Raw genomic sequence first — 20072 nt, forward strand, 5'->3', positions numbered from 1 at the left:
TATACTTCAGTCTGGACCAGACAATCCAGTGTTTGATATCATGAGCATCGATCCACGCAATTGGGATCGATGACATGCATCAACCAAGTCAGCCAGCCTGACCACCCGATCCCGTTAGTCGTAAATTAATGACTCAAAGTTGAGGTGAAATGGGGTTTAAGGTCGCGTACAAGATTGTTGCACTAACATATATAGCAACGTGCATGCACGTGTGTGTCTGTGGGTGGGTGTGTGGCTGCATGTACTAGTCCGGACTGATGCCGATTTATAGTGCTAGCCCACTGAGTTACCATGCCGCAGTTTAACACAAATTCCCCACTCAGACATTAAACTGACTCTGAGCTGACCAGTCCTTGTTTTAGCCCTTTTATGCTAAGCGCCAGACAGGGTAAGAACAAGTACCATCTTTTAACCAATTGCAGGCACCACTCATGCAGGTTTGTGAAACACTATATTCCTGTACATTACTACAGAGTGTCTATAAGCTAGACGAACATGTTGAAGGTTGCAACTACACAACATTCACACTATAGTCTGTACATTACACCAGGGAGTCTATAGAAGCTAGACGAGCATGTTGAAGGTTGCAACTACACTACATTCACACTATATTCTGTACATAACACCAGGGTGTCTATAGAAGCTAGACGAACATGTTGAAGGTTGCAACTACACTACATTCACACTATAGTCTGTACATTACACCAGGGAGTCTATAGAAGCTAGACGAACATGTTGAAGGTTGCAACTACACTACATTCACACTATAGTCTGTACATTACACCAGGGAGTCTATAGCAGCTAGACGAACATGTTGAAGGTTGCAACTACACAATATTCACACTATAGTCTGTACATTACACCAGGGAGTCTATAGAAGCTAGACGAACATGTTGAAGGTTGCAACTACACAATATTCACACTATAGTCTGTACATTACACCAGGTAGTATATAGAAGATAGACGAACATGTTGAAGGTTGCAACTACACTACATTCACATTATATTCTGTACATTACACCAGGGAGTCTATAGAAGCTAGACGAACATGTTGAAGGTTGCAACTACACTACATTCACATTATATTATGTACATTACACCAGGGAGTCTACAGAAGCTAGACGGACATACACTATATTCTGTACATTACACCAGGGAGTCTATAGAAGCTAGACGGACATGCTGAAGATTGCAACTACACTATATTCACATTATATTCTGTACATTACACCAGGGAGTCAATTTTTTTCTTTTCGGTCCTACAGGGGGTTAACCGAGAAGTTCTTAGCCTCACAGACGGAACTTAGAAACAGAGAAATCCTTTGTCGTAGGCATGATGTCGTTCCGGTAGATCCACAAAAACGTGAGTCAGCTAGGGAAATCAATAGGAATGAAAGGTGATCAAGAAGTTTAAGGGTTCGTTGATGGGTGGTTATCCGCTAGTGAGAGAGAGAGCGATTTACAAACCACAGAATGATGGCCAAAACAAAATGAGGGGCGGTCGGGTAGCCTAGAAGTTAAAGCGTTCACTCGTTACGCCGAAAACCCGGGCTCGATTTCCAACATGGGTACAATGTGTGAAGCCCATTTCTGGTGTCCCCCGCCGTGATATTGCTGGAATATTGCAAAAAGCGGCGTAATACCATACTTACTCACTCACTCAAAACAAAATAACTATTTGACAGGTACATCACATGGAGTAAGAGAGTGTTGAGCAGCAGCGAGTAGGTGGGTACGGTTTGTCAATGCTTCTAGTCTAACTATGTGGGTATAATCTGAAAGCAGCTGAGATTTCGCTGAACACTTTCCAGGAAGTCAAACCCAGTCCATGAAGCAGACACCTTACCCACCAGGCTACTTAGCCAAGCCCATAACTATATATATACTGATGAAATCTGAGACGTATTTACCAGTGTGTAATGAATGGGGAACTATGACATGGAATAATATCTTCGCTGAACACACTCTGCACATCCCTGCTATGCTGTTTTACGAAGTGGTGTGTGACACATCAGCTCCAGCCTTCAGTAACACTTCAACACAGTCTGTAGATCCAAACAATGCTGCTGCATGAAGAAGTGTGTAACTTATATTATTCTGTACATTCACATCAGCCCCAGCCTTCAGTAACACTTCAACACACTCTGTAGATCCAAACAATGCTGCTACTGCTCTATGAAGTGGTGTGTCACCTGTCTTATCCTGTAGATTCACATCAGCCCCAGCCTTCAGTAACATTTCAACACAGTTTGTAGATCCAACCATGGTGCTTTATAAAGTGACGTGTCACCTGTATTATCCTGTACATTCACAGCAGCCCTAGCCTTCAGTAACACTTCAACAAAGTCTGTAGATCCCATCATTGTTGCTTTATGAAGTGGTGTTTCACCTCTCTTATTCTGTACATTCACATCAGCCCCAGCCTTCAGTAACACTTCAACACACTCTGCAGATCCCCACCCTGCTGCTTTATGAAGTGGTGTGTTACCTGTCTGATTCTGTACATTCACATCAGCCCCAGCCTTCAGTAACACTTCAACAAAGTCTGTAGATACCCTCACTGCTGCTTATGAAGTGGTGTGTCACCTGTCTTATTCTGTACATTCACATCAGCCCCAGCCTTCAGTAACACTTCAACACGGTCTGTAGATCCTCTCACTGCTGCTGTTTTATGAAGTGGTGTTTCACCTGTCTTATCCTGTACATTCACATCAGCCCTAGCCTTCAGTAACACTTCAACACGGTCTGTAGATCCAAAGAATGCTGCTTTATAAAGTGGTGTGTCACCTGTCTTATCCTGTACATTCACAGCAGCCCTAGCCTTCAGTAACACTTTAACACACTCTCTAGATCCAAACAATGCTGCTGCTGCTCTATGAAGTGGTGTTTCACCTGTCTTATTCTGTACATTCACATCAGCCCTAGCCTTCAGTAACACTTCAACACACTCTGCAGATCCAAACAATGCTGCTGCTTTATGAAGTGGTGTTTCACCTGTCTTATCCTGTACATTCACATCAGCCCCAGCCTTCAGTAACACTTTAACACACTCTCTAGATCCAAACAATGCTGCTGCTGCTCTATGAAGTGGTGTTTCACCTGTCTTATTCTGTACATTCACATCAGCCCTAGCCTTCAGTAACACTTCAACACACTCTGCAGATCCAAACAATGCTGCTGCTTTATGAAGTGGTGTTTCACCTGTCTTATCCTGTACATTCACATCAGCCCCAGCCTTCAGTAACACTTTAACACACTCTCTAGATCCAAACAATGCTGCTGCTGCTCTATGAAGTGGTGTTTCACCTGTATTATCCTGTACATTCACATCTGCCCTAACCTTCAGTAACACTTTACAGTCTGTAGATCCAATCAATACTTTTGCTGCTTTATGAAGTGGTGTTTCACCTGTCTTATCCTGTACATTCACATCAGCCCCAGCCTTCAGTAACACTTCAACACACTCTGCAGATCCCCACCCTGCTGCTTTATGAAGTGGTGTGTCACCTGTCTGATTCTGTACATTCACATCAGCCCCAGCCTTCAGTAACACTTCAACAAAGTCTGTAGATACCCTCACTGCTGCTTATGAAGTGGTGTGTCACCTGTCTTATTCTGCACATTCACATCAGCCCCAGCCTTCAGTAACACTTCAACACAGTCTGTAGATCCCCACACTGCTGCTTTATGAAGTGGTGTTTCACCTGTCTTATCCTGTACATTCACATCAGCCCCAGCCTTCAGTAACATTTCAACACGGTCTGTAGATCCTCTCACTGCTGCTGCTTTATGAAGTGGTGTTTCACCTGTCTTATTCTGTACATTCACATCAGCCCTAGCCTTCAGTAACACTTCAACACGGTCTGTAGATCCAAAGAATGCTGCTTTATGAAGTGGTGTGTCACCTGTATTATTCTGTACATTCACATCAGCCCTAGCCTTCAGTAACATTTCAACACGGTCTGTAGATCCAGACAATGCTGCTGCTTTATGAAGTGGTGTTTCACCTGTCTTATCCTGTACATTCACAGCAGCCTTAGCCTTCAGTAACACTTTACAGTCTATAGATCCACTCAATACTTTTGCTGCTTTATGAAGTGGTGTTTCACCTGTCTTATCCTGTACATTCACGTCAGCTCCAGCCTTCAATAACACATTGACAAAGTCTGTATGTCCATAATTTGCTGCTCTATGAAGTGGTGTTTCACCTCTCTTATTCGGTACATTCACATCAGCCCTAGCCTTCAGTAACACTTCAACAAAGTCTGTAGATCCAAACAATGCTGCTTTATGAAGTGGTGTTTCACCTGTCTTATTCTGTACATTCACATCAGCCCCAGCCTTCAGTAACACTTCAGCACAGTCTGTAGATCCCCTCACTGCTGCTTTATGAAGTGGTGTTTCACCTGTCTTATCCTGTACATTCACATCAGCCCCAGCCTTCAGTAACACTTCAGCACAGTCTGTAGATCCAGGCAATATTTTTCCTGCTCTATGAAGTGGTGTGTCACCTGTCTTATTCTGTACATTCACATTAGCTCCAGCTTTCAGTAACACATTGACAAACCCTGTATGTCCATAATTTGCTGCTGAATGAAGTGGTGAGTCACCTGTATCATTCTGTACATTCACATCAGCCCCAGCCTTCAGTAACATTTCAACACAGTTTATAGATCCAAACCATGGTGCTTTATAAAGTGATGTGTCACCTGTATTATCCTGTACATTCACAGCAGCCCTAGCCTTCAGTAACACTTCAACAAAGTCTGTAGATCCCATCATTGTTGCTTTATGAAGTGGTGTGTCACCTGTCTTATTCTGTACATTCACATCAGCCCCAGCCTTCAGTAACACTTCAAAACACTCTGCAGATCCCCACCCTGCTGCTGTATGAAGTGGTGTGTCACCTGTCTTATTCTGTACATTCACATCAGCCCCAGCCTTCAGTAATACATTGACACACACTGTATATCCCTGATATGCTGCTGTATGAAGTGGTGAGTCACCTGTATCAGATGAAAGTTGATTCACATTTGCTCCTTTCGCCAGCAGAAATGACATTACATCTGACTGTCGTCTACATGAGCTGTGAAGAGGAGTATGTCCATTAGATGACATCATGTTAACAGTAGCACCCTTCTCAAATAACATTTTGACCATAGTCAAGTTCCCCACTTCACAAACACTGTTTACAGCATCACCATCAACCTGTGCTCCTCTGTCTAAAAGAAAGTCTACCATCTCATTGTTCTGGCTCATGGAAGCAAATATAAGACCTTTCTGGTTATCCAGATCAAATCCTCTTTTCACCAGCAGTTTCACCACGCCTAAGTGACCATTTTGTATGGCAAGGTACAAAGGGTCACCATTTACACGATGCACATTGACATCCACACCCGTGTTAATTGCTTGTTCCACAGCTGATGTAAGGCCATACTTGCAAAGGTAATGAAAGACAGTCTGTCCATTACAATCGCTTGCGTTCAGGTCAGGGTCAAGGGCCAGAATCTGATCGACAAACACGCTGTCTTTGGTTTTGGCTGCTAACATGATCGGAGTTACATTAAGCCGACCATATCTAGCATCTATGTCAAGCTTCATGTGTTCACTGATGTAGGTCAATACACTACAAGCAGCATTCTTGCACACCCCAAGTAAAATGTCACGTATTTCACTTTGGCTGAATAATATGTTTTCTTTCTCCATAATAAATTTGATCAGATGATGTGACTTGTTGCTTGAAAGCAATTCACAAAATGATTGTCTTGAAGAAATATCAGTTAGTTTCAGAATATCAGGAACAGACATGTGACAATGCGTCTTCAGACAGTCCATGAGCAAGTCAATAAAATGTGAATTACAGCATGCCTCATGCGATAAGACATGCAATAAATTGCCTCTCTCAGTTTCAGTTGCAAATCTTCTGGCTAAATGTCCAGCAAAGGTCCATGAGATGTTTGCAACAAGACCTGTCTCACTAGGAACATTTTCCCCTTGTCTTGTGGATGGTTTAAGACGAAGTCGCTGATGGATGAATGACAAACTACAATTTTCGATGACAAACTTTGATTGTTTTGTACTGAGTATTAAAGCAACACTGTCATATATAGAGGGATGGTCAAACATGTATGTGTCATCTTCCTTCTTGAGATAAGATCCAACCAAATCATCAGCAGCTGTTATGCTTTCATACGCAAGATTATCATCCTCCTCCAACTCCTGTCCACTAACCTTCCCATCTCTTTTAATCATAGCCATGAAAAGTGAACGCTTTATCTTATCCTTAAGGAATTTATCCAAAGTCTTTTTGAGGAACACAAGAGGCATTTTAAAAAAATCTAAAACAGTCTCTGCTGAAGGTTGCGTCTGATCCTTTCCATATGTCGCGACAAACATTTTACATACATGGGGAAAGCCATGTGGACAGTCAGCCTGACATATCTGAGACACAGTTGACTCATCAAAGTCCATCTTTGTCTTTGTTTTGACATGAACATGCCAAATCATCCTTCGTTCATTAGATTCTCTCTGAGAAGAAACTTCCACCACATACAGGGGACTAGATATGTAATCTGCCATCTTTCCCAAGTCTGCCAATGAGGATTTCAGCACATAATCACGGCCTATGAGGATAATGATAGTTTGGTCTTTGTTAGGCGCTGTTCTTTTCAGCTCTGTTTGCTCATCTTTTGTTCTCTTTAAAACATTTTTGATATTAGTGGACTTGTCTATGGAATCTTTTTCTGTATATTTATCAGGATCTTTCACATCCACAATAGGTTGTAGACTTGGTCTCCACTTGGCCCATTCTGCTACATCAAATTCCAGATCACCAAATATGTCATCTAACATAATGACAGGGTTAGTGCTGGCTGTTATGACCGCATTGAACTCCTCCGGTGACACCACCTGATACACTTGTCTCCCCTGAGTGTGCTGATCCTTGAGAGCCATGTAGGCTATAGTAGACTTCCCCTCTCCTGGCCTTCCTTTAATTGTCACCCATGTTGCCCCTCTGTCTAGCTTGTCTGTCACCTTCTGCAGGCCTTCTGTCTCCACCATGTCTTTAGTCCACGACTGTATCCTGGATTCTGTTCTTTCTGTAAAAAGAGGGCTTTATATTGGACTGTATTAAAAAAGATCTGTTAAAGTTCACAATCTTATTATTATGATAATTTATTCTCAGTTAAAGGAACAAACTGTAGCCATCATCAAATAAGGTTTGACTCTGAGCATCATTATGTTGACACGTGCCCTGCGAACACAAAATATTAAAAATAATATCTATCATACTGATCAAACTGAAACATGTTTCCTCACAGCATTTCTCATTTCTGTGTAAGTTATTGTTCTAAACGAGATCAGACAGTTTACGAAAGTAAGTAGATAACTCACTCCTGATCTTCTGTGCTGCAGTCAGTGGTTTCTCCTCTTCCTGGTTGGTCTGAGGTGCACCATCGTTCTGTGTTCCTCTAATGTTCTGGGTTCCACCAAAGTTCAGATTCCTGGCGCCCCTGACTGTCACATCCCCAAAATTCTGCTGTACATAGAAATTGTTGTACAGGACACCTGGAACATAAACTGGGACTGAAGCCCTCACAGATGTCTCTATATTTGAACCTAGATATCTCTATAGACAACGATCATGAAGAGAGGCATACTACTTCATATTAGTCATTATATTTCCATTAAAGGTCTCATAACGTTTTCTAAAATGGCTAACCTGAAATAGAGCAGAGCTTACAACTCTCTAATCAGGCCGGATGAGATTGTATTGAGGCTGTATACGATTACAGACACCCTGCCTAAAAATGTAGGCATAGATGCCACAGGATATTCGCTAAAAAGCGTCATTTGTTAGTATCCTGTTGTAAGTATTAGATATCTGAACCTTTAGTCATGTGTGTGCATCATGTAACCGCGCTCACCTGCAGCAGAATCCACAGGCACTGGTACCCCAGGTAGCCCTGATGACTGTATCTCTGATACAACAGATCCTGGTATTCTGGGTAGAAGAGTGGATGTGGACGCTGGTGTCAGTGCTGCTGTTCTCGGGACTTGTACAATTGTTGTTTCGGGGACTACACAAGGCGTAGTTGTTGACAATTGTGCCTGACTTGTTGCCTGATCAACATCAGCAGCTGAAGCTTGCTGGAGTTGTGTCCCCTGCTGTGGTGCCGACACAACCTCTTCCTGTGGTTGCTGACAACATCCCACAATGTGTTGTGCTAGTGCCGTGGTGTCTATGATGGGAACAAACATGGCTATTATCCATTCGGGTTAGTTTCAGGAAAACCTTATGGTTACTCAGCCAATGGCCTGTTCTGACCGACATCTTTGTATCTCAGCATGTTGCAATAAAACACTGTTTTGGTTGTTTCCTAATTGGCGATGATTACAGTTGGATCGCAATGAAAATTTACAGTTTTTGAAAAGAAATGTGATCAATTCATAGTTTAACTTCCGAAGACATTATGGCAAGAGCGACTGGGAGTCAACTATGGATTTTGATTAAGATGATTACTTGACATGGCTATTCATAACTCATATTGTGTTTCCATTATTGTGAGGCAGTATAGCCACAATGCTCTGTGGCTCACCTGAATTATGACGAAATAATTTAATGCCACTTCAGCCTATTAGTGTTATATCACATGTATGAGTACATCTTCCCGAGGAAAGGGAGTTAACTGACTCTAAAGTCCAGTTTCCAACCTTGCAGTACTGGGCTACGATTACTGTGCTCAATCTTAGCGCCACCAGTGGCTAATACGACTTATGTCCCTTCTAGGACCCTCCTATTGACCAATCAGATTCTCATATCACTTGCATTTGCTTCGAACAAAATGGCTGCACCAGTTCTGATCAGTGAACAAGATATATTGAAATAAAATGGGCCTTGCCTTGCGAAGTGCATCAAATCACCAAATCAAGTGAACACCTTGATTAAAAACTTCAAAAGATTTGGAAAATATCTGTCGACGCCCAGTTGACGGTACACATCATGCACTTGTCAAAAATGTGCACGTTGAAATCAATGTTGTTTACGAACTGCATATCAATTTCGTTATGCGTATTTAATTACACTGTGCCAGTCCAGCCAAAATATAACTCCATAATTCCAGTCTAGTTCGGCAAGGGTTGAAACTGGACTTAGCTGGCTCCCTTGCCTCGGTAAGATGATATGAGCATAAATAAATAGCCTAAAATGCACTGCTTTCTTTTATTTTGCATTGGCTCGTTTTGTAACTTGTGTTGGCTCTTTCCGAAACAACAGGAGCCAAGTGACCGAGGAAATACTCGAACTTGTTGCTGTCAAGAGGGCATCATTACCTAGCCTTAGTTCCGGAAGGCATACATACCTTTACCTACAAGTTGGTATGACTGGTGTTGAACAGTCTGGAATTTGACCTTTGTAACACATGCTCCAAGTTGATACATATCTTCGATTTCATCTCCCTCTTCTTCATCTGTCGTGTCACCAAACAAATATTCGTCAGCACTCTCTTCATCAACATCTTTATTTCCTGCATCCTCCACAGTACTGCCTGATCCGTCGGTGGTTCCAGGCGGGTTGTCCTCATCATTGCTTTTCCTCCTGCAGTTTGCTGGTGTACATTCTTCACTCTCTGTGTCACTTTGACCTTTCTCCATCTCGGCCATATTCAACCACTTCAGCCACTCTAATCTCTATCTTTGAAGATTCTTCACTACTTCCTGTCTTTCATGAGGGTCTTCAATCTCAGTTGGCACCAAACTCGTCATCATCATACTACAACAAAATCGCATAATGTGCACAACGCCTGTCAGCAGGACAGTCCTACATTTTTCCGCCACAGCACTGTAGCTCACCTGGATAAGGAGTCAAGACAATGTTACCTTTCAGTATGGTCGAAGTAAGAAGGTAAAATCAAGGTAAAAAGGAGCACATATGTTGAACCCCATTTACTACACATTTACCAGATTTCATTACATTTTGATAATGACCACGTAATTACCATAAAAAGCATTTCTCCAAATAGCCTCCGTCGTGTTTAAAAGATCCCACAGAGGCAGATGGAAGCGCCGTTGGACGCCATAGCCACAACATATTAAAGCTCACTTGAATTTCAGAAAAGCATATGAAGCAACATATTAAGGCTTACACAACGTTGTACCTCATGAGCCAATTATAGGAATCAGATCGTAAACATATCACGGTTACATATCGTGAGGTGCTGTTTCAGAATGACATTTCATTTGTACATGTCATATTAATCGAGTAGAAATAAGGTTTACTGTCAAAACAAACTCCAGGCAAAGAAAAAGGGTCTACATGTCAAAACATCACCAGTTGATTATAAAATAAGCATTAATCGTTACTTGATTTGAAGGTTCATTAATGTTATGTAAGTTCCTGTATGCAAATGTTGGAGGAGTACCGGTATCTTTGATGCAACAATGTCCTCGCACTGAAACATGAAAGTTGGGCCTACCTTTAGAATTCTGGCGATCGTAGCTCCAATACATTATGATAGCCTTACGATAGTCGGAGTGAGAAAAATCGTAGCTCCCATACATAAAGATAGACTTACTGTAGTCAGAGCGCGAAAATCGTAGCTCCAATACATTACCATAGCCTTACGATAGTCGGAGTGAGAAAAATCGTAGCTCCCATACATAAAGATAGACTTACTGTAGTCAGAGCGTGAAAATCGTAGCTCCAATACATTAAATAGCCTTACGATAGTCGGAGCGCGAAAATCATAGCTCCCATACATTAACATAGACTTATGACAGTCACAGTCGTTGGCCTAAGATTAATTTGTGAAACGGACCCGGGCGCAACAAAGTTTGCAAACACGTCAAAAAACCCTTTGATGTTCTATCCCTGCCACACCTAGATAACAGAAGATGAGTTTTCAAGTTCAGTGCTAACGGTCGGATGATGGACGCCAGCCATAACATAACCTCATTTCGATGATATTGAAAGGTTGTATAAGGAATCAGGTGTTTTGTCACAACTTAATCTAGTCCGTTTTGGCTTTGGCAGCCTGCGTGTATCTTCAGTAATAGAGCTCTGTGGTGTGAGACCATTGCAAAATAAAACGTTGTACACTCTTTGCAACATGATGCGATCTTTGTGAGTCTAAGGAAATCCATCCTTAAACGGATGGACGGTTATTTGTGTTTTGAAATTATGCATGATATCATTTATGAGTATGCCCCCTCACATTCAGTTGAATGATTTAATTCTCGAGATCTCCACAGCGAAGTGAACAAACCGAATGTACTTCCTTCAGTCATGTTTTTTATTAGAGGCAAATTGAAGAAAATTTCGCGTTTTTTCTTTCAGATCAGTTTTAAAATACTTATTACAAGCTCAATTAGCAACTCTTCCCTTGTTGCAGATGTGCAACAGATGCACAGACATTCACAACTGGCTTTCTGGTAACCACGTGAACAATATTACATAATATCCTGGGTTGATTCCCTTACCCGTGATTTCTCCGACTGTGACCAGTGACAATCCAATACAAGAATGGCAGATTGCAATGATTTTTATCTGATCTCTCCTTAGTACAAGTCAGTTGACTGCTAAGTTTACTGAGTAAGGCTCAGGTTGAACACAAGGGTGAAAGGTGATGTTCATATGGAAACTGGTCTTGATGTAATGTCAGATAAAATGTGTGATATGACTAGATCCCAGCACATTCCACTCAGTGTCACTAGAACATCACATAATATTCAACATGTTTCGATAATGCTTGACATCCATCCTATTCCGGAATTTTTACAGATAATTCGAGCATTTAAATATAATAACTTCAACACCACTACTTAGAATACATAATATTACATTCCTGACAACTAAACATTGTCCAAATACAAAGCAATGACCTTCTACTGAATCTCAACAGAAACAATGTAATACAGTTACAGTCATTGTCTAACAATCGGCTACATCGCTTAAAAAAAAAACAGGAGTCTTTGTTGTTGTTTTGTTCTTCTTATGAAAACGAGCAAACATAAAACAAGATGCGATCACATGCGCGTCGGGGAGTTGGCAGTGTTGCGGTTGTAGGATGTCGATATAATTATGTTAAACAATAGGTAAGGCTTGCATTGACCCGGTTGTTCTTATTTCAGAATAAGTGCGTTTGCTTTCAAACAAAAGTTTGAGGATATAAGCCTACACGCGCCGTATGATAGATGTGACCACTGGAGCAGAAACTCCTCTCGCGGAATAAGCCAAGTACACCCGAGTAAGTTCAGGCGTTATCGACTATTGTTTACAAACAATGCTTCAGAACAGTCCAAGTACTGGATTTTTATATGTTCTGCTGTTATTCGTCATTCTGTAATAAACAAGAATACTGAAACTAGTTTCGTTTCATTTCGTTTTAGTTCAGTCATCTACGCCGAGTTGGGAGTCTTATGTTAGAATACACACTGTCCCATTCGTTCTCAAATTCAACAAGACATTGAAGAGTGTTACAATGAGTTATACAAACAAACATAACACCGTGGACACTTACTTACTGTGTTGTATGATGGAGAAATGTGTGGACGAAACCAGAGTCAAGACCCTCTACCACGAAGCTGGAAAAACCCGTGCTAAATATTACTTTTTATATTCTCCTCACACTCGTGTAGGATAGCAGAAGCAAGCTCCATCGCAGCGCTAGCATGCCTCGCTAAGTAACACCAGCGCCACCCGACGGCAAGGCAAAAACTGGTTCTCCAGGTGCTACGCGACGCAAGCTCAGACAGAAAGTTTTTTATCTGTCCAATGCAGAGCACGAAACATTTTCCAATCATGGGACGTAGCTCAGTGTGGCTTAACATGAAGCGGTGAGAAATGAATACAAAGCCGTGTAATGAATAGGGGTACCAGCTCTATTAGCTTTCTATTAGCACCAGATATAAAACGGGTTTTTCTTCTTATGTAGGAAAGCGCACGTTAACTGTCCAACAGTAAGTAAGTAAGTTAGTTATGCATACTTGTTTTGGTCTCATAACATATCATTTTATAGACACCAGAATAGTGTACATGCACTACACGGTGTACGTTTAGGACTGTCATTATCAATGTACATGTATCTTAATAAATCCTTCAGTTTCAAGGGTCTTTTTCAGGCATGAGATCTTGGAAAGATATGGTGTTAACTGACCATTTCAAGAATGGGTTATGATATAAAAAAGATACGATGACAAAAATTCGCATATTCTATAAAATATCTGAACAGTTTTTCGATTTTGTACACCTGTGCTTTGTGAAGTGGTTGTGTATTAGTCCAAGTTGACAAGCCAGTACTCATGGTATTGAGCCTTATTATCAAATAATATTTGTTTTCGTATAACTGGTTTGACGCTTTTCAAAATACGTTCAGTCTGTAACATTCAAAGTTTGTTTAGATAAATTAACATATAAGAGTTTTAATAATATTTGTCTATGTACATCATGAGGGAATGTACTGTGGATGTTTTGCCAAATATATGAATACCTGCTACGCCCGATAAAAAAAATATCGACAAGAATCCGATGTTTTAATCTTTGACATGGTCAGTTAAAACCCGAGGCGCGGACGATCCAGCGATTTCACATGGAGATAAGAGGGTTGTGACGTCATTGCAATAAGATGACACATGGGCGCCGTATCTATTATCATCCCCCACAACGAAGTGAGGCAGTGGATATAGGAACGGAGTTCGTCCGTCCGCCCGTCCGTCCGGTTCTCAACTGGGGAAAGTTTTCTGAGAATCATTTCACTCAGAGAAATGAAATTATAAACAATTTGGTTACGGGTCATGAGCTGCTTAGTAAATTGTTTGATGGCACTTCTTAGAAACTGAGGGATGACAAAGTAGACACAATTTATGGATAACATCTTGTCCCGTCCACAGTAAAATAAAGAAGTTGTTGTCCACATATTATGTCTACTTTGTTAATGGGTAGTGTCTAGAAAGGGGTCACGTCCTCAGAAACTACTCAAGCTGTTTATCTAAGAGATAATTATCAAGACTGAGTTATTTTTTTCAGGGAAGGGAACTTTTGTGTGTATTAATTTCATTTAATTATTTTGTGTCTATTTACTACTATATGAACAAACAAAATTCTATTATGCCCCCTGGCAAGAGGTGGTGATATTGCTGTTCTCTTGTTAATCTATCATTATATTTCCTACACACTGCTCGGCTAATGACAATAATTGTACACTCCATTTTACCCTTTTTCAAATTTTAGTGTATAAATCGGGAATATGCGTCTCGAACCTCTTAAAGCGGATTATTATTACTCCATAACGATCGTCACGATATGGCTGAAATATTCATTAACTCACTCACTTACTCCATAACGCTAGACATCCAGCCTATCCCCAAAGTTTCCAGATAATTCGAGCATCTTAATATACTTACTAACTTCCTCACCACTACTTACATTTAATAGTACTACATTCCTGACAACTAATCATTATCCAAATACAAAGCAATGAACTTCTACTGAATCTCAACAGAAACAATGAAATACAGTTACAATCATTGTTTAATTATCAATTGCACTACCAGATAACACTCACAGGAGTCTGCTTTTCGGGGTTTTTTAAAACATTTCTCGCTAATAAATACGAGCAAAAGTAAAACGAGAAGCGACAATGTGCATGCTAAAAGGGAAGTTGGTAATAACTGGTCGCCAGATACCATACGGTCACTTTGATGTGTAAAGCAATATTGTCATGCACCTCAGTGTTGCGGTTGTAGGATGTCTATATAATTATGTAAATCAATATATAAGGCTTGCATTGACCCGGTTCTTCTCATTTCAGAATAAGTGCGTTTGCTTACAAACAAAAATCTGATGATATAAGCCTACACCCGTGGGGTGATCGTTGTGACCTCTCATGGACTCTTATGGATGAACAAAACCTTCCAAATTGCGTGCTGGTTTTCTTGGGGAATTAGTCAGCAAAGAGCCGGAGTCACAGGAGACTGATCACAATTTTATTTACAAGAACAATTAACAATTTACAATATCTTAGAAAATAGCTGAGGGTGCCACAGAGAGTCAGTACAACCCTCTGGGCTGTGGGAGAGAGGTCTGCTTGGTAAGAGAGTCAAACCCCTGCTTGCCCTAACATGTGGTGTTTAGACGAGCTTGTGTTGGGGCTAATCCTTAATGCACTATAGACGAGCTTGTATGGGGGCTAATCCTTAATGCCCTATAGACGAGCTTGTGTTGGGGCTAATCCTCAATGCACTATAGACGAGCTTGTGTTGGGGCTAATCCTTAATGCCCTATAGACGAGCTTGTATGGGGGCTAATCCTTAATGAGTCTAAATTGAAGTAATTGATGAATGTTATTCTAATATAGGTGATGACAGATTTACTTAAATAAAATAGTTCAAGGTAATCTATAAGACTATGTAGACATATCTTTTGTATGGGAGATGGGATATTGATACCTTAGGCTAGCATTTATTTAAAAGCTTCAAATCTATTAAACTATGTAGACATAACGCTTGTCTTATTGAATAGTATGTCTAGGAGCTGCGCTCCCATTACCTTAGGCTAGCATCTGTCTAAAAAGCTATAACTGAAACTACTGATATTTTATATATGCATTTTACCTGATGATAAGTATTACTTGCTAAACTATAATTATATGAAATGATGTGAAATATTACATCATGATAAGTCATAAAAACACTTGATGTGGATCTAATTATTATAGGATAACTTAGTATAAATGTTATATCATGATAGACAACTGAAGCAGAAACTCCTCTCGCTTTATAAGTCAAGTACACACGAGTAAGTTCAGGGGTTATCGACTATTGTTTACAAACAATGCTTCAGAACAGTCCAAGTACTGGACTTCGTTTCGTTTCGTTTTAGTTCAGTCATCTACGCCGAGTTGGGAGTCTTATGTCAGAATACACACTGTCCCATTCGTTCTCAAATTCAACCAGACATTGAAGAGTGATACAATGAGGTATACAAACAAGCATAACACCGTGGACACTTACTTACTGTGTTGTATGATGGAGAAATGTGTGGACGAAACCAGAGTCAAGACCCTCTACAAGGAAGCTGGAAAAACCTGTGCTAAATATAACTGTTGATAAGCTCCTCACATTCTGGGTAGGACAACGGAAGCAAGCTCCTCCACAGCGCTAGCACACCTCGCTAAGTAACACAAGCGCCACCCGACGGCAAGGGCAAAAACTGGTTCTCCAGGTGCTATGCGACGCAAGCTCAGGCAGATAGTCATACTTTTGCCAATGCAAAGTACGAGCCTTATTCATTATCAAATAATATTTGTTTTTATATAACTGGTATGAGGCTTTTCAAAATACGTTCAGTCTGTAACATTCAAAGTTTGTTTAGATAAATTAACATATAAGAGTTTTAATAATATTTGTCTATGTACATCATGAGGGAATGTACTGTGGGTGTTTTGCCAAATATATGAATACCTGCTACGCCCGATAAAAAACATACCGACTAATCACAATTTTATTTACAAGAACAATTAACAATTTACAATTTCTTAGAAAATAGCTGAGGGTGCCACGGAGAGTCGGTACAACCCTCTGGGCTGTGGGAGAGAGGTCTGCTTGGTAAGAGAGTCAAACCCCTGCTTGCCCTAACATGTGGTGTTTAGACGAGCTTGTGTTGGGGCTAATCCTCAATGCACTATAGACAAGCTTGTATGGGGGCTAATCCTTAATGCCCTATAGACGAGCTTGTATGGGGGCTAATCCTTAATGAGTCTAAATTGAAGTAATTACTGAATGTTATTCTAATATAGGTGATGACAGATTTACTTAAATAAAATAGTTCAAAGTAATCTATAAGACTATGTAGACATATCTTTTGTCTGGGAGATGGGATATTGATACCTTAGGCTAGCATTTATCTAAAAGCTTCAAATCTATTAAACTAGAAAATGGCACTCCCCAGGGCAGTATCCTCAGCCCCACACTCTTTAATATAATGATAAACGATCTCTTCGAGGGCCTATCCCCTAAAGTAAACACATCCAAATTCGCGGATGATGGAGCCCTCTGGATCCGCACAAAAAGTATTAATATGGCCCAAAATTTACTCCAAAAATCTCTTAATAAAATACAACAATGGGCTGACAAATGGGGCTTCTCCCTTAACTCAGAAAAAACAACAGGAATAGTATTCAAACATAAAAACATGAAACCCGCCTCCCCAATCCTCCAGCTAAACAATCAAACAATCAAATTTCAAAAACAAACCAAATTCTTAGGACTTATCTTCGATCAACATCTCACCTGGGATGCTCACATCCAAAACCTAACAACTAAATGCAGTAAAGACCTAAACACCCTAAGATGCCTCACTGGCTCAAACTGGGGAGCCTCCAAAGATACCCTCCTCTCACTCTACATATCACTAATTAGATCAAAACTAGACTACGGCTGCGCCATATACAACACCCTAAACAACTCTCTATCTAAAAAACTTGACTCAATACAATATCAGGCTCTCAAACTAATTACACGCACCCAACATGGCACCTCCTACACTTCACTCCAGGCCTTAACAGGAGAAATGCCACTAAGTCTACGCAGGGAACAGCTAAGCTTAAATTTCTGGGCCGCATCCCAATCAAACCCTCTCATCCAAAACCTAATAAACCAAAATATCAGCCCCAAAAACCAAGCTCTAGCTCGTAAACACCCCTTACTTACCCCAATATCTCAAAGAATAACAAACTACCTAAATGAACACCAAATTAAAAATCTTAAACAAAACTGCAAACAATCAAATATCTTCACCCCTAAACTTAAAATACCCAAAATAGACACAACACTAGCTAGCCAAATAAATAAACAAACCGACCCAAACATAGCTAAAACCACCACACTAGCATACATACACGAAAATTGGCCAAATTGGTGTCACATTTACACGGACGGATCTTCAGATCCGACCTCCAAACACACAGGTTTCGGAGTCCATACCACACAACCAACTAAAACTACACAATCCTTCCGACTCCCAAACAACCAATCAATATTCACGGCAGAACTAATGGGCATGGCCTCAGCCCTCCATAGTCAAGAATCCAAAAACCACAATAAAATCCTAATACTTACCGACTCCCTAAGTGGACTGCAAGCCCTCAAAAACAAAAATACCAAAAAACGACCTAAATTAATAAATCTAATACTTAAAAGCTCCAACGACCTAACTAACGCAGGCAAACAAATAACTTTCTTGTGGATACCCGCCCACGTAGGAATATACGGTAATGAAAACGCCGATAAGGCAGCTAAACTATCCCTCAAAATCCCAGAAATAAGCTTAAACTTACCCATCTCAAAATCAGAAATTAAAAGTGTAAATAAGCAAAAAATCACCAAAAAATGGCATAACCTATATCTAAACTCAAATAGCCAAATCAAAAAAGTACTCAGCAAACCACTAACCAAACCAAAAATTCACCATCCATCAAAAAAAATCGACAGAGTAATCACTAAACTCCAAACAGGACACACCAACCTAAATAACCACCTAAAAAAAATAAAAAAACATACTACAGGTAACTGCCCACACTGCAAACAACTAGAAACCCCAGAACACGCACTCATCTACTGCACACACTACCTAACACATCGAACCGCATTACAAACCACCCTCAATCTAAACCAGGCTCTCACTCTAGAAGCAATACTAAACCCACAAAATAAACTAGAAAACTTCAAGGCCTTAGGCGTATTCTTAATCAAAACGGAACTAATAAAACGCATCTAAAAACACTATAATCCACCAAATCAAAATTACATAAACACACAAAAATCCACCATACCCAGCTCCCTTAGTTCTCCTCCCTTACCCCATCGGCATCTATTCCAAATCTCAAAATTCCCAAATTCTATATAAGCAACCCCTAAAGCCCCCTCTTGGGTTGCACACACCACTTTCGCCCCTTTCGGAAACACATTAAATGGCCTGGCCGGGCCCGTGTGCGAAATACGCATCAGTCGGAAAGCGCACGTTAAATCTACAAAGTAAGTAAGTAAGTAACTATGTAGACATAAATCTTGTCTTATTGAATAGTATGTCTAGGAGCTGCGCTCCCATTACCTTAGGTTAGCATCTATCTAAAAAGCTATAACTGAAACTACTGATATTTTATATATGCATTTTACCTGATGATAAGTATTACTTGCTAAACTATAATTATATGAAATGATGTATAAATATTACATCATGATAAGTCATAAAAGCACTTGATGTGGATCTAATTATTATAGGATAACTTAGTATAAATGTTATATCATGATAGACCACTGGAGCAGAAACTCCTCTCGCGGAATAAGCCAAGTACACCCGAGTAAGTTCAGGGGTTATCGACTATTGTTTACAAACAATGCTTCAGAACAGTCCAAGTACTGGATTTTTTTATTATGTTCTGCTTTTATTCGTCATTCTGTAATAAACAAGAATACTGCGACTAGTTTTGTTTCGTTACGTTTCGTTTTAGTTCAGTCATCTACGCCGAGTTGGGAGTCTTATGTCAGAATACACACTGTCCCATTCGTTCTCAAATTCAACCAGACATTGAAGAGTGATACAATGAGGTATACAAACAAGCATAACACCGTGGACACTTACTTACTGTGTTGTATGAAGGAGAAATGTGTGGACGAAACCAGAGTCAAGACCCTCTACAACAAAGCAGGAAAAACCCGTGCTAAATATAACTGTTTATAAGCTCCTCACACTCGTGAAGGATAGCAGAAGCAAGCTCCACCGCAGCGCTAGCATGCCTCGCTAAGTAACACCAGCGCCACCCGACGGCAAGGCGAAAACTGTTTCTCCAGGTGCTACGCGACGCAAGCTCAGGCAGATTAAGCTGGGCCCCGTCTCCAATATCACAATTGCAAGTTGACGACGCGCATAGGGAGCCGGGAACCAGCTTACGGGCAGATAGGCTTATACTTTGGCCAATGCAAAGTACGAGTCTTTTTCCAGTCGTGGGACGTAGCTCAGTGTGGCTTAACATGAAGCGGTGAGAAATGAATACAAATCCGTCTAATGAATAGGGGTA

At 40.6% G+C, this 20072-nt stretch overlaps 1 pseudogene; it reads right to left on the reverse strand.

Annotated features, from left to right (window-relative positions):
- Positions 1-945: 945 nt before the first annotated feature.
- Positions 946-19694, reverse strand: LOC139458227 (ankyrin repeat domain-containing protein 17-like; annotated as a pseudogene).
- Between the last annotated feature and the right edge of the window lie 378 nt (positions 19695-20072).

This window comes from Haliotis cracherodii, unplaced genomic scaffold, assembly GCF_022045235.1.
Source record: "Haliotis cracherodii isolate W230 unplaced genomic scaffold, xgHalCrac1.p SCAF_12, whole genome shotgun sequence".
Classification (NCBI taxonomy): domain Eukaryota; kingdom Metazoa; phylum Mollusca; class Gastropoda; order Lepetellida; family Haliotidae; genus Haliotis; species Haliotis cracherodii.